At 44.0% G+C, this 16,902-nt stretch overlaps 1 long non-coding RNA gene across 1 annotated transcript; it reads left to right on the top strand.

Moving 5' to 3' along the window:
- Positions 1–2,417: 2,417 nt before the first annotated feature.
- On the top strand, positions 2,418–6,657 carry LOC311295675. The gene is made up of 3 exons (XR_014628362.1): positions 2,418–3,928; positions 4,041–4,126; positions 6,350–6,657. It is a non-coding gene; the product is annotated as an uncharacterized lncRNA (long non-coding RNA).
- The last annotated feature ends 10,245 nt before the right edge of the window (positions 6,658–16,902 follow it).

Below are 16,902 nucleotides of genomic sequence, written 5' to 3'. Positions count from 1 at the left end.
ACAACAGCTGAATCAACAACGGTAGTTCACACAACAACAACTGAACCCACATCAACACCTGAACCAACAACAACACCTGAATCAACAACGGTAGTTCACACAACAACAACTGAACCCACATCAACACCTGAACCGACAACAACAGCTGAATCAGCAACGGTAGTTCACACAACAACAACTGAACCCACATCTACACCTGAACCAACAACAACACCTGAATCAACAACGGTAGTTTACACAACAACTGAACCCACATCTACACCTGAACCAACAACAACAGCTGAATCAACAACGGTAGTTCACACAACAACAACTGAACCCACATCTACACCTGAACCGACAACAATAGCTGAATCAACAACGGTAGTTCACACAACAACAGCTGAACCCACATCTACACCTGAACCAACAACAACAGCTGAATCAACAACGGTAGTTCACACAACAACAACTGAACCCACATCTACACCTGAACCGACAACAACAGCTGAATCAACAACGGTAGTTCAACCAACAACAACTGAACCCACATCAACACCTGAACCGACAACAACACCTGAATCAACAACGGTAGTTCACACAACAACAACTGAACCCACATCTACACCTGAACCGACAACAACAGCAGAATCAACAACAGTAGTTCACACAACAACAACTGAACCCACATCTACAGCTGAACCGACAACAACAGCTGAATCAACAACCGTTGTTCACACAACAACAACTGAACCCACATCTACAGCTGAACCGACAACAACAGCTGAATCAACAACCGTAGTTCACACAACAACAACTGAACCCACATCTACACCTGAACCGACAACAACAGCTGAATCAACAACCGTAGTTCACACAACAACAACTGAACCCACATCTACACCTGAACCGACAACAACAGCTGAATCAACAACCGTAGTTCACACAACAACAACTGAACCCACATCTACACCTGAACCGACAACAACAGCTGAATCAACAACGGTAGTTCACACAACAACAACTGAACCCACATCTACACCTGAACCGACAACAACAGCAGAATCAACAACGGTAGTTCACACAACAACAACTGAACCCACATCTACACCTGAACCGACAACAACAGCTGAATCAACAACGGTAGTTCACACAACAACAACTGAACCCACATCTACACCTGAACCAACAACAACAGTTGACTCAACAACGGTAGTTCACACAACTACAACTGAACCCACATCTACACCTGAACCAACAACAACAGCTGAATCAACAACGGTAGTTCACACAACAACAACTGAACCCACATCAACACCTGAACCAACAACAACACCTGAATCAACAACGGTAGTTCACACAACAACAACTGAACCCACATCAACACCTGAACCGACAACAACAGCTGAATCAACAACGGTAGTTCACACAACAACAACTGAACCCACATCTACACCTGAACCGACAACAACAGCTGAATCAACAACGGTAGTTCACACAACAACAACTGAACCCACATCTACACCTGAACCGACAACAACACCTGAGTCAACAACGGTAGTTCACACAACAACAACAACAACTGAACCCACATCTACACCTGAACCGACAACAACACCTGAGTCAACAACGGTAGTTCACACAACAACAACAACAACTGAACCCACATCTACACCTGAACTGACAACAACAGCTGAATCAACAACGGTAGTTCACACAACAACAACTGAACCCACATCTACACCTGAACCGACAACAACAGCTGAATCAACAACGGTAGTTCACACAACAACAACTGAACCCACATCTACACCTGAATCGACAACAACACCTGAATCAACAACGGTAGTTCACACAACAACAACTGAACCCACATCAACACCTGAACCAACAACAACAACTGAATCAACAACGGTAGTTCACACAACAACAACTGAACCCACATCTACACCTGGACCAACAACAACAGCTGAATCAACAACGGTAGTTCACACAACAACAACTGAACCCACATCTACACCTGGACCAACAACAACAGCTGAATCAACAACGGTAGTTCACACAACAACAACTGAACCCACATCTACACCTGAACCAACACATGAATCAACAACGGTAGTTCAACCAACAACAACTGAACCCACATCTACACCTGAACCAACAACAACAGCTGAATCAACAACGGTAGTTCACACAACAACAACTGAACCCACATCTACACCTGAACCAACAACAACAGTTGAATCAACAACGGTAGTTCACACAACAACAACTGAACCCACATCTACACCTGAACCGACAACAACACCTGAATCAACAACGGTAGTTCACACAACAACAACTGAACCCACATCTACACCTGAACCGACGACAACAACAGCTGAATCAACAACGGTAGTTCACACAACAACAACTGAACCCACATCTACACCTGAACCGACAACAACAGCTGAATCAACAACGGTAGTTCAACCAACAACAACTGAACCCACATCTACACCTGAACCAACAACAACAGCTGAATCAACAACGGTAGTTCACACAACAACAACTGAACCCACATCTACATCTGAACCAACAACAACAGCTGAATCCACAACTGTAGTTCACACAACAACAACTGAACCCACATCTACACCTGAACCAACAACAACAGCTGAATCAACAACTGTAGTTCACACAACAACAACTGAACCCACATCTACACCTGAACCAACAACAACAGCTGAATCAACAACGGTAGTTCACACAACAACAACTGAACCCACATCTACACCTGAACCGACAACAACACCTGAATCAACAACGGTAGTTCACACAACAACAACAACAACTGAACCCACATCTACACCTGAACCGACAACAACAGCTGAATCAACAACGGTAGTTCACACAACAACAACTGAACCCACATCTACACCTGAACCAACAACAACAGCTGAATCAACAACGGTAGTTCACACAACAACAACTGAACCCACATCTACACCTGAACCAACAACAACAGTTGAATCAACAACGGTAGTTCACACAACAACATCTGAACCCACATCTACACCTGGACCAACAACAACAGCTGAATCAACAACGGTAGTTCACACAACAACAACTAAACCCACATCTACACCTGAACCAACAACAACAGCTGAATCAACAACGGTAGTTCACACAACAACAACTGAACCCACATCTACACCTGAACCAACAACAACAATTGAATCAACAACGGTAGTTCACACAACAACAACTGAACCCACATCTACACCTGAACCGACAACAACACCTGAATCAACAACGGTAGTTCACACAACAACAAAAACAACTGAACCCACATCTACACCTGAACCGACAACAACAGCTGAATCAACAACAGTAGTTCACACAACAACAACTGAACCCACATCTACACCTGAACCAACAACAACAGCTGAATCAACAACGGTAGTTCACACAACAACAACTGAACCCACATCTACACCTGAACCGACAACAACTACTCTAACAACAACAACTGCACCAACATCTACCACTCAGTCAACAACAACTGCACCAACATCTACCACTCAGTCAACAACAACTGCACCAACATCTACTACTCAGTCAACAACTACAACAACAACAACTGCACTAACATCTACCACTCTGTCAACAACAATTGCGCCAACATCTACCACTCAATCAACAACAACTACTCTAACAACAACAACAACTGCACCAACATCTACCACTCAGTCAACAACAACTGCACCAACATCTACCACTCAGTCAACAACAACTGCACCAACATCTACTACTCAGTCAACAACTACAACAACAACAACTACAACTGCACTAACATCTACCACTCAGTCAACAACAACTGCACCAACATCTACCACTCAGTCAACAACAATTGCGCCAACATCCACATCTCAGTCAACATCTTCATCTACAGAAGTTCTTCCCCAAAGTAAGCAAAATTAATTTTATCTGTTTATGCCGTTTTTATTATTCACCACCAATATTTTCTTATTAAAGTTCTATTCACCTATGCTGATATGAATCTAATGTGAATTTTATAGATATGACAGCATCTGCTTATGCAACTTTTAAAATGAGATCCTTTGTTGACCTGAGCGATGATGAGATCATTACATATATTGACAAGGTAAGCTAATATTTTGTCTTTTAACTATTCTGTCAAATTAAAAAAAAATACTTTCTGTTGAGTTACATTTTTTTATTAAGAACAAAAATATATCCAGCAAGCAATTACAATTGAAATGTATTGTATTCATGGCATGAAGGAAACAACAATTCTCATAACCCCTTAACTCTCTCTTTTAAAGGGGTTATATAGAATTCAGAAACCCCTTGTTATTAGCGCACCGGTGGCCATTAAGTGAACTGCACCCAGCAACTTATTGCTCACACTCCTGCACACATAATTTACAAGAGACTGAATGTGATTCAATACCCCAATATAGTCACAACAAAGTTCTTTTTCGTTCTTTGCTTAGAAGAAAAAAGAAATTGGGAATACCTTTGCAGTGATGTACTGTTAACGAACAGCCTTACACTGTCCACGCTGCTGAGAGCGACGTTTAGATGGATATGTAAATATCATATGTGCTGTGCGCTTTTCTCTTAATAACAAAATAAACACACAAAAAAATGCTGGAAAATACATGTCATCATAGAGAAAGATGTGGATATGTTCACACAAGCTCTGCAATTCACAGGCATGTCAAACGATGAGGTAAAACTACACTGTTATGATACTTTGATTATAAAGTATATGTGATACTATCTGACTATGTGAGACTATTTTGAATTAATCCCTTTTCTTTGCATGACACATTGACATTACGCCAGCGGGCACTGGACGTCAATGTAACATCAGGAAGATGTTGGACTCCAATGTTGGACAGATGTCAAATTTTGGTTAAGAATGAAAACCCGGTTGGCGTGTAAACCCAACATTTGTTTGACGTCAAGCGCCAACATTGGACAGATGTCGAATATTGGTTGAAAGAGAAAATTGCGTTGACGTCTAAACCTAATTTTTGTATGACGTCAAGGTCCAATGTACATCAACGTACATTTTGATCTGATGTCAAAACCTAATGTTGTCTTTACATCAAACTCCAACTTTGGGCAGACTTTGCATTATGGTTGGAATAGAAAGAGATCTCTCAAAACCCAAACTTATCAAACTTTTTACCAAGTCAGGTTTTTGTTAAATGAAAGATCAACAAACAGTGAAACTTATACCACGGTCAGACAAATGTCAAGATCCACTGTCAACAGACCTAAAATATACATTTTTAGAAATCAGCAGAGAAAGTTAACAAACTTTAAATACTGAAATGTTTGACGGTTTAATACTTTAAAGACACTGCTCTAACTGAGTGCTTTAGATCAGTGTTTCCCAACCCTGTTCCTGGAGGCACACCAGGGGTCTCATTTATAAAGCGTGCGTACGCACAAAACGGGGCTGGAAACGTACGTACGCCAGTTCCCACGCAAAGGTTGTGATCTATAAAAAACAAACTTGAGGGGAGAACGTGCGCACCTTTAAGCAAACTTTGAGCCGTGCGTACGTACATTTTGGAGACAAAGGGAATTGGCGACACCGATGGTGAGTTGGAGTTAAGTGTCTTTTTGGTCACTTTTAGACAGAAAATCTAAAGAAAATTTAACATATACAGAAAGATAATACAAATATAATTTCACTCACCAAGCCTGTCACTTGAAGCAAATATCCATCCCTTCTATGTCCGTTGGGCCGTCTAGCGAAACTGACGCAAATAACAGTTTAAATAAATAAAATAATGATTTAAACTATGTTTTACTTCTGATATAAACATTTAGATTAAATATGCCATTCAAATTAATGGAGTTAAGCACTTAAACATGAAATCATTACTGAGAAGTTACAACATTTTTATATTCAAATTCAGTCAATAGAAATATTTGTTGTGGATGCGGTGTTTTTGAACACTTTTCCTGTGGCGTGCTGTGTTTTAATGTTTTAACCACAGAGATAACTGCTTATCATGATAATACCAGATTGTCTGAGAAAAAAGTTTCGTGCAAATAATGCCCAAGGCCTATCTGTTTCCATTAAAAATATCAATTAAAAATACAATTCGGCCAGTGGAAAAGATTGAGAAAAACTTTTTGAAATATAATATAAAAATTTATATTATATTATTACTTATAAAAATAATATAATATAATATAATATAATATAATATAATATAATATAATATAATATAATATAATAATAATCTCTGCTGTGGCAGTAAAAGATGGGCCCTGCCATAAAACTGGGACCTGGAATGTGTTGTTCCTAACATGCATATGAAGTTGTCAATTTTCATTTCAGTTTGCCAAGCTTTTCTCAGCAAACATTACTGGGACCATCAGGATTACTGTGAAGAAACAAAGAAAATTGTTGTCCTAAGGATCTGACATGGAAAACTTCTGTCCGTCCACATGCAATCCTCGACATACAGTACAATGAAGTTGACACTTTACACATTAAACAGGTTTTGTCAAGTCAATTTCCTGCAAATAAATGTTTATTTTTAATTAAATGTATATATTTTCAGTGTGTAACTCAAATTTTTATGTGTTTCTATAACATAATGTGAAATATCAATAAAACCTTTTATCCAGCTGCCCTTTCCCCCCATTCAGTTTCTATGAGTTCCTCCTATATACTGTTTCTAGCCACATCAATTTGCATTATTAATTTGATCCTAATCGGACTTTTTAATGTGCTATAGGAAAATCTAAAGCTTATTTATAAGTAATGCGATATATTTTAAATAAATTATAAATATATTTTAAAAACTTTGGCAAAATTTCTGGCGATTGTATACTCTGGCCAATACAAATGTTGTTACTTATTGTACTAATTTTAATCTTAATTCTAACCTTAACACTAAACCGTACCCCAGACGTGTGCATTTACATTTATCTACTAGGAGGAAGTTAGCATATGTTGAGAAGTCACACTTGATAACAAATCTGAACCCCCTATCAAGTCAATGCTTCTCATTTTTTAAATGCAGTGAAACTTGGCACTTATGAGAAGATCAGTTAAGATAAGATAAGAAGTATCAGTATTTTTTTTTTTTTTTCTCACATTTATTTGTTTAATAACTTGCTTTTCCAGATAGCGTGTCAGTTACCAAGAATGATTGATGGGTCACAACCAAATTTCAGAAACTTCCCCGGCTCAAATTTTTTGATTTGACATAAAACAAAATATAAATATGAAATCCAAAATATTAAATGTCACAGATGTATATATTTACTGAGTAATCCACTATTTTGTCAATAGGACCAAAATGACAGGTTTCACTTCTGTCATTTGATTATTGTATTTTTTACACAGAGATTGGTAGTTAAATAGAAATCTCTGTTGCATTATAATTCAACGGTGACAGTTCAAAAATGTGGATACGCACTTCTTGTGTTTGACCTCTGGTCAAGTTCACATGGAATGACCCTGATGGGATCTGCATGATGTTTCCTCATACTGAAAATCTGTGAATAGTCATCCTGACCTGCAACATATTTCAGTCATATGCAAACCTGGTCTGACTTATAAAAACCAGTGGATGCGGTTTCAAAACACATGACTGCCACGTTTCAGTCAGATAAGAAAAAAAGAAAGAAAAAAAGCTATACTGAAAATATTTTATTTATAAAGAAATATTTAAAATAAAAATCTTTTTCACCCATGTCCTTAATTTAAAAGTACTGGTGTTGATGTCTGAACATTTTTAATGTTCATGTGAAAGATTTTATTAATAAAATGATCTGATGTTAAGGTTTATTGCTTAGAGTCTGATTTGTCACAAAGATAATGTTAACTATAGTCTTCTGGACAAACGTGTTGAAAGCTACAAACCAAACTGTCATGACATTCTTTTCCAGCAAAAGCGTTTATACATTTAAAGCTTGTTGCATATTTTCTTTTTGTACAGAAAAGTAAAAAAAAAAAAAAAAAAATTTGATGGAAAAACAAACACTTCTAGCCATAAATTGTTAATTCTTTTAAGAGGCACCAGTGAAATTGTTGGAAATTGTCACAAACTGCTCTGAGACACAAAGGTTGAGGATCCAAAATGCAGTTTATTGAAAGGCTAATCCACAATCGTAGACGTCAGAGTCAAACAAACTAATCCAGAGGGTGAGACAGGAACGGGAAACAGAGATGCAGTGTAAACAACTAACAAGACTTCGCAGGGAATGAATGTGAAAACCAGGGGCCTGTTTCAGAAAGGAGGTTCAACCAACTCTGAGTTAAAACCTGAACTCTGAGTTGACTTACCCTGAGATGGGAAACTCTGAGTTTTCGGTTACAGAACAGCTGAAATGAGTTAGTTCAATCAACTCCGAGTTACGCGCGTGCACCACAACCGTAAAAAGCCATTATCAGTGGATCAGCAGATATTATGAGTCACCATGACAACAGCGCCAGACAAAAAGAGGTCTGCATATTTCTCACCAGCAGAACCGGATGAGCTTCTGCAAGCATAGTATAAATATCTAAGCATAAATATCAGCTCCAGCAGCGAAAGGACAGAGAGTTATGAGTCAATGCTTAAGTTTACATTTTAATTACTGTTATACAGTGTTGGTGTGTGATTAATTACCAAGTAATCTAAATACTGTAATTTAATACTCTTAATTCTTCTGTAATTTAAAGTAAAATCTGATGTAATTGCATTAGGCTATCTATAGAACAATTCTGTATATTTAACATACATTTTTAAAAGGTATGTTTTTAATGCAACCTTCTCCCTCTACACACTTTGGTCAATTCAAGAATAGTTCATGCAATTGTATATTGTTTATTTGAAAGCATTTCTTGTCTCTCCTTGTATTGTTCAAGTGGTTGAGGTTGATATGGGATTTAGTAATTAGTAATAAGTAGACCAATACTTTCTAAAGATAGTTATTATTACATGAATCTAATTACACTGTTGAAGATGTCATTTGTAGTTAGTAATACAAGTAACTTACCCAACTGTTATAATATCAGAACAGTATGTTATTCAGCCTAATTGTAATTTTCATGTAGGTGCATTAAAAGAACATGGCAGCAGCTGAAAATGAAATATAAAAACATAATTCAATCAAGTAAGGCTTGAGCATATCATGGGTGTACCTGACTGACATTTGACATATTAAATTACTAATAGCATCCAGTGTCTAGCATTTTCGGCTGAGGGAATTCCTGGAGGGACTTCAGAGCCAGTCACTCCCGAAGATCCAAGGGCCTTCATAAAATGTAAGAGGTTTACATATGTGTTATTTTTTATATAGGCTATTTTTGATAATTCCATTTATTTTACTTTGGGTTGGGTTTTTCATTGGTCCCAACAGATTCTGATGGTAATATCTGTCTTTTGGAGCCCCCTGTCCCAACAGTCGCCTACTCAATACACCAGAAATGATGACAGATAGTGTTATAAAGTGTACTCGGCCAAATGCTCATCTTCACAGGACGATGGGGATAAAGAGTTTCTGCTGCCACAGTGAGGCCTACAGAGGTAATGTTAATATTATGTGTCTACATAATAGGTAATTAAGTAAATGCCACAGTTTAATTCTGTAGAATTTGTTTAGAACCACATTATGTAACTCTAATCTACTACTGTATTTTCAGTTGGCAGTTAAGGAGTTATAGGTATAGACTTCATCTTATTAAAAAAATTGGAATAAAAACAGCAATGAATAAATGTACTGAAAGAATGAATGAGGTGTTTATACACCGCTTCCTCTTTAAAAATGGGGAGGAGACCGAAAGAAACGTAATCGGTTACTAAACGTAACCTCTGTTCTCTCTAGAGAGGGAACGAGTATTGCGTAAGTAGCTTACGCTGCTGGAAAGTCTCCTTTCTCGAGATACTGAAGCCAAAAAATTATCCTTAATTTAAAAAATCTTGTCAACGCAGTGCGGCAGCCTGCAGACCTAGGGCAGGCGACTCGCGTGCCCATTGGCTGCTCTGCGGCAACTGCAGCAGCCTATCGCTGAGCCCTAGGCGTGACGTCACGTCCAATGAGCGCGCTTGGCGCGCTTAATGCGTCACAGCCCGTCATTAGGGGTGTGGCTTAGCGTATATAAGCAGGGCTCAGAGGCTGCTTCACTGGTTTCTGTCACATGAAGCGAAATGAGCTCGTGGCGTGAGCACGGCGGGTTACGCAATACTCGTTCCCTCTCTAGAGAGAACAGAGGTTACGTTTAGTAACCGATTACGTTCTCTTACGAGAGGTTCTCTCGTATTGCGTAAGTAGCTTACGCTGCGGGAACTCCCTTGTCAACGCCGTGCGCGCGCCCAGCATCCTGAATGAGTCCCAGGGAAAGCCCGGGGAACGCGAAAGCGGAGCTGGGCGGTCAAGATAGCACAGTACACAAGCACATACTTATGGGGCATGGAGCGGCACAGCCGGTCCAGACTGACACTTCCCACGTAGTGCAGCTCAACCAGTAGAGCTAAATCATACAACGTAGCCCGCGCACAGACAGTGGGCTGGCTACGCGAGACTTAGACTGATAATACTTTAGCCTCCAGGGCGGGAACTTCTAGGTTGTAAAACCTCACAAATGTGGAGGGGGAGGCCCAGCCTGCCGCTGCACAAATGTCATGAATGGGAATCCCGCTGGACCACGCCCACGATGAGGCCATGCCTCTGGTGGAGTGCGCTCGAATGCCCAGAGGGCACTGCAGGTTTTTAGACGCATAAGCAGCCGCGATAGCGTCCACTATCCATCTGGATAGGGTGTGTTTCGAGGCGGCGAGACCCTTGGTGCGCCCACCAAACGAAACAAAGAGCTGCTCTGAACGCCTGAAGGCGGCGGAGCGAGAAATATAGCTTCTCAACGCCCTAACTGGACAGAGGAGATTATTATCTGCCTCGCAGCCAGAAATCGGCAGGGCTGAGAGAGAAATGACCTGCGCTCTGAAGGGAGTGCCCAAAATTTTGGGGACGTACCCATGCCTCGGTCTGAGAATAACTTTAGAGTCATTTGGTCCAAACTCGAGGCACGCGGCGTTAGTAGATAACGCGTGAAGGTCTCCCACACGTTTGACTGAAGACAGTGCTATCAGAAAAATGGTTTTGAGCGTGAGGTATTTCATATCCACAGTTTCCACGGGTTCAAAGGGATGAGCTTTCAGGGCTTCTAAGACCAATGAAAGATCCCACATAGGAACCGAGGGGGGTCGCGGGGGGTTCATCCTCCTCGCTCCTCTAAGGAAGCGGATGACGAACTCGTTCCTTCCTAATGCGCGGCCCGGCTCTGAGACAGAGAGCGCTGAAATGGCCGCGACATAGACTTTGAGCGTGGAGGGGGACCTGCCCGCGTCCAGCAGCTCTTGAAGGAAGCACAATACTTGCGAAACCCCACATGTCTGTGGATCGAGCCCTTTGGCAGTGCACCATTTGTTAAACACCGACCATTTAGACGTGTAGAGCCGCCTCGTGGAGGGAGCTCTAGATTGTATGATCGTGTTCATCACCCCTTCTGGTAGATCAGCATGTAATTGTTGAGGCTCCACGCATGCAGAGACCAGCGCTCTGGGTGGGGATGCCAGATTGAGCCGCGGGCTTGAGAGAGAAGGTCTCTCCGCACCGGAATCGGCCAGGGGGCTGAATCTGCCAATTGTATGAGTTCCGGGAACCAGGCTTGGTTCTCCCAGAACGGGGCTATGAGGAGCACTGTGTGGCGCGCTTCCCTGACTCTCTTGATGACCTGAGGCAGCAGAGAGACCGGGGGGAAAGCATATAGCGGGCCGCTGGGCCATGTCTGGGCCAGCGCGTCCTCGCTCTTTGAAAAGAATACTGGGCAGTGCGCGTTGTCTTTTGACGCAAAGAGGTCGACCTTCGCTCTGCCGAAGCGGTGCCACAGCGACTGGACTGTTTGGGGGTGTAGAGACCACTCCCCAGGGGGAACATTGTCCCTGGACAGTCTGTCGGGGCCCTCGTTCAGATGGCCAGGCACATGCGATGCTCTCAGAGAGCGCAGAGAGTGCTGAGTCCATACGAGGAGGCGTTCCGCCAGGGCGCAGAGCGTCTTTGATCTGACCCCGCCCTGGCGATTCACATAGGCCACTACTGATGTATTGTCCGTGCGGACTAGAACATGGTGACCATGGAGGAATGGGAGGAAGTGTTTGAGCGCTTTCTCGACCGCGAGCATCTCTAGACAGTTTATGTGTAGGAGATTCTCCTGGTCTGACCAGCGGCCACAGACCGGTCTGCCTTCGAAGAGCGCTCCCCAACCTAGGTTGGACGCGTCTGTCGAGACAACTTTCCGGTGTGAAATCACTCCCATAATCACTCCAGTGTGATACCATTCGGCTGCTAGCCAGTGCTGCAGGGCTGAGACGCAGCCCTGAGTCACTCTGATTAGCGAGCCGCCGGCCGCCCAGGCTCGACGGGGTACGCGCGCTCTCAGCCAGCGTTGAAGCGGGCGCATGCGCAGTAAACCCAGCTGAAGCACTGCCGCAGCTGAGGCCATATGCCCCAGGATGCGCTGAAAAGCTTTCAGAGGAACCCGGCTGCCTTCTTTGAAGGATGCGGCGAGGAGACGGATGCGGCGCGCGCGCTTCTCCAACAATCTGGCCGTCATAGCCACCGAGTCCAGTTCTATTCCAAGAAAGGAAATTGACTGGCGGGGCGAGAGCGAGCTCTTGGTCCAATTGACCGATAGACCCAGACCTTCCAGATGGCTGAGAAGCGCTGTTCTGTGAGACACAAGTTCTGTCTCTGACTGCGCTAGAACAAGCCAGTCGTCCAGATAGTTCAGAATTCGCATTCCCTGACTTCTCAGGGGAGCGAGAGCCGTGTCCATGCATTTCGTAAATGTACGGGGTGCTAAAGACAGGCCGAACGGCAGGACTGTGTATTGATAAGCTCGACCGTCGAAGGCGAATCTCAAGAATGGCCTGTGACGGGGAGTTATCTGGATCTGGAAATACGCGTCTTTCAGATCGAGAGAGATAAACCAGTCTCCTGGGCGGATCTGCGCCAGGATCTGTCTGGTTGTAATCATCTTGAACGGCCGTCTCAAGAGAGCCTTGTTCAGATGTCTCAGATCTAAAATAGGTCTTAATGCTCCGTCCTTCTTGGGAACGAGGAAGTAACGGCTGTAAAAGCCTGACTCGCTCAGGGAAGGATGAACCTGTTCTATGGCCCCTTTGCGCAGCAGCTTCGCTATTTCTGCTTGAAGCAGGTGCGCTGTTTCTAAACTCACTTTCGTCTCCGTCTGCGCTAGAAAGCGCGGGGGGCGACGAGCGAATTGGAGCGAATAGCCGTGTCTTATAGTGTTCAGCACCCATTCTGACGCGCCCTGAATAGCTTCCCATGCTTTTGCACACATAGCTAGGGGTCGAATGGTCTCTGGGTTCAGATCGCCGCACTGTGCGGGATGGGGAACCTGTATCAGAGAGGATGGGGCGGCGCACGCGCCGCCGGTGCTCGGACACGGAGGCTGATAAACAGAGTTGGCCAGCTGTACAGCGTTTAGTAGCTCGATCCCGGAGGATGGAGCGCGATCTGCTGTCAAACACCCCTGGCGCGAGAGCGGCGTGGGGATTATGGTGTCTGAAAGTGGGTGCGCGTGCTCGTGAGCTGGCGCAGGATATACACTTATGATACGGCCAGTGTTTGGGAGCTTTAGAGGGTCTGTAACCCGTATGGCAGAGCGGGCAGCGGGCAGGTGTGAGCACAAGGTTGTGGGCACATTCATTACACTTAAAGCTCGAGCGGAGTGTTTCCGCTTTAAGAGATAGCGCTCTGGACGCGTTGCCATGGGAACCTTGTCTGTGTGAGGCAGTGAACACACGGGAGTGGGCACTTTTTCCACATTTAATGTCCCTTCGGCCTGAGCCGTAGCAACTTGAGGTAACTGAGTGGCAGAGCGAGCAGCGGGTAGGTGTGAGCACAGAGTTGTGGGCACATTTACTACACTTAATACTCGAGCGGCGTGTGTCCGCTTTATGAGAGAGCGCTCTGAGCGCGTTACCATGGGGACCGTACTTGTGTGAAGCAGTGAGCACATGGGTGTGGACACATTTTCTACACTTAAAGCACTTATACTCTTTTTGAGACTTATCTGGGTCGCCGTGAAAACGGCGTTTGTGTGCAGGCGAGCGAGTGGTATTACTGGCTCGTTGGCTGCGGTGTAAGCTGCTGCAGTAGCCTGAATAGAGGGGACTGACAGAGCTGGGCGCTTTGATGGCGGTCCGGCCGTAGCGGGACTCAGCCATCTCTTCCTCCTTGTAGATGCTAGGAGGACTTCGCGGGCTCAGACTTCAACGCAATCTTGGGCCGCGGGCCCCGGGGGGGCGGCGGTCTGTGACGGCTGGTCGAGCGCGACCTAGGGCGGCCGCCCTGGCGTCGCTGCGAAGTGTTGGGAGGCCGGGAAGAGCGCTGTGTAGAGCTGCGCACAGGAGGCTGAGTTTGAGGGCGGCCTGTGGCTGAGCTCGAGCGGCGGGGCAGGAAGAGGTTCATAGCCTGCGACGCCTTCTGCACCTCGGAAAAACGATCCACTATCCCGCTGACCGCAGGGCCGAAGAGACCGGTGGGCGAGAGTGGGGCATTAAGGAACACAGAGCGCTCTGACTCACTCATATCCGCAAGCGTCAACCAAAGATGCCTGTCGATGACGGTGAGCACGGCCATAGATCTGCCGATGGCTTGTGCAGCGGTCTTAGTAGCACGGAGCGCAAGGTCCGTAGCGCTGTGCAGATCCGTTAAAGTTGATTGCTCCGAGCCCTTCTCGTCCAGCTCACGGAGGAGGTCGGCTTGTAGGATCTGGAGTATAGCCATCGAGTGCAGGGCGGAAGCAGCCTGGCCGGAGGCGGCGAAAGCGCGGCCGGCGAGAGCTGAGGTAGTCCTGCAAGCTTTGGACGGCAGGGCAGACTTTGAGCACCATCTAGCAGACGGCGGGCAAAGGTGCGTTGCCACAGCTTCCTCAACGGCGGGTATACCATTATAGCAGTTTTCGGCGGCCCCGTCCACTTGGGAGAGAGCTGAGGAAACTGGCGAGCGGAGTCTGGCGGAGAATGGCGCGTTCCAGGATTTAGAGAGCTCAGCGTGGAGCTCAGGCAGGAAGGGTGCTGACCTAGAGGCAGGTGCAGGGCGGCGGCTAGGTAGAAAACACCCGTCGTGACGATTGGGCGCCGGCTCCTTAGGAGGGGACCAATCCAGTCCCATTCTCTCAACCGCTTGAGTGAGGAGGCGAAAGCGTCCGGCGTCCTCAGGCTGAGATCCTCGGCGTGCTGGTCGCTTGATTCGACGGCGGCTTCCTCAGAGAACGGCGATGCGAAGAGCTTCGCTGAAGAGACAGAAATCAGTGAAGCAGCCTCTGAGCCCTGCTTATATACGCTAAGCCACACCCCTAATGACGGGCTGTGAGGCATTAAGCGCGCCAAGCGCGCTCATTGGACGTGACGTGACGACCCCGAATCCGCACTGCGTTGACAAGATGGGTTTACCGAAAAAACCTGCTCCCAGGGGTGCGTTTCCCGAAAGCATCGTTAGCCAACTATGGTCGCAAGTTCCGTCGTTATCAGCATAGTTCAACGATTTGGTGTTTCCCGAAACCATCGCAAACAGCATCGCAAACTTGTGTGGTTGGAACGACAGCTCTCGAGCTGTGGTTAGAAGTATAGTTTCTAGTTTACATGAGATGTAGACTGAATAAATCCTTATCTTTAGCAAAATAAGCAAGCTGACATTCAGTACAACCCGTGTTATTTATTTAAAATACATACAAATGTAATTTACGTCTTTTAGTTTGTCAAGAGATTTAAAGCACCGTTTTTGAAGACTGCGCATGTGCGAACGTGTTCTACTATGTAAGAACGAGCCAAATATTGAGTCTGGTAATAAAGCAAAATAACTGAGAAAAATTAGAAATGGTCTTCAGATGCCATGTCTGTCACTTATATGACAAAATCTAGCGTTAATTCGATCTCAAACAGATTAATTAAAATAAGTTAGTCCACCATGTGAGAGACGTCATAAACCACCGTGGTTGAACGATACTTTGCGACATACGGTTTCGGCGTAGTACGGAGTCGTGACTAGCTAGTTGATTTCTCCATCGATGCATCGTACTATGGTGGTTGACCATGGTAACTGACTCTGAGTATAAGTTACCTCTCTTTCAGAAACGGGCTTGACTTAATCTGCTTTCTCAGGTTTGACAAACCCATTCTGAAACAGAAAACCCAGAGTTTCCCTCATATCAGGGTTAACATACTCAGAGTTTTCACTTAACCTCCTTTCTGGAACAGGCGTATATGGGGAGAGCTAAACAAGGTAAAGACATACAGGTGAATGTGATCATGGCCGAAGCTCTAAAATCAGACATGGCTAGATGGTCAGTGAAACAACTTACATTTATGTATTACATTTTTCTGTATTTTAAGATTAATATTTAATGAAATATACAGACATTATAGCAAATAAAATAAATGTTTCATTCTTTCTGCTGAAAAAACAACAACAGTTTTTAGATTTCATTTTGTGAGTTTCCTGAGCCATGAATGCCATGTGACTGATCAGATTCAATATAATATAATTTATTATTATATAATTTCTTAGCAGTATTTTACAGCAGCTTTATTGATCAGTTGAATAGTGAATAGTGCTTTTATTAAAATCACCAACAGATTATGTATGTTTTAATGCATTTGATATTGTTAGTGAGCAACGAGCAGGTAAACATGATGTTACGTTTCAGATTAAATGACAACAAATTTACAATGATCATGCAACATTACCGTAACTTTATCATCCTTTCCAATGAAGAAGACTGCAAATAGTCATGGCTGGTCAAAGGTCGGGAGGACTGTTTACCCAAGACTTCAGCTTATCATTAATTACAAAGCTAGTTATTTATTGAAA

This window comes from Rutilus rutilus (assembly GCF_951802725.1).
Source record: "Rutilus rutilus genome assembly, chromosome: 8".
NCBI classification, from domain to species: domain Eukaryota; kingdom Metazoa; phylum Chordata; class Actinopteri; order Cypriniformes; family Leuciscidae; genus Rutilus; species Rutilus rutilus.
Note: the sequence above shows the minus strand (reverse complement) of the source record. Positions and strands in the feature narration are given on the sequence as shown.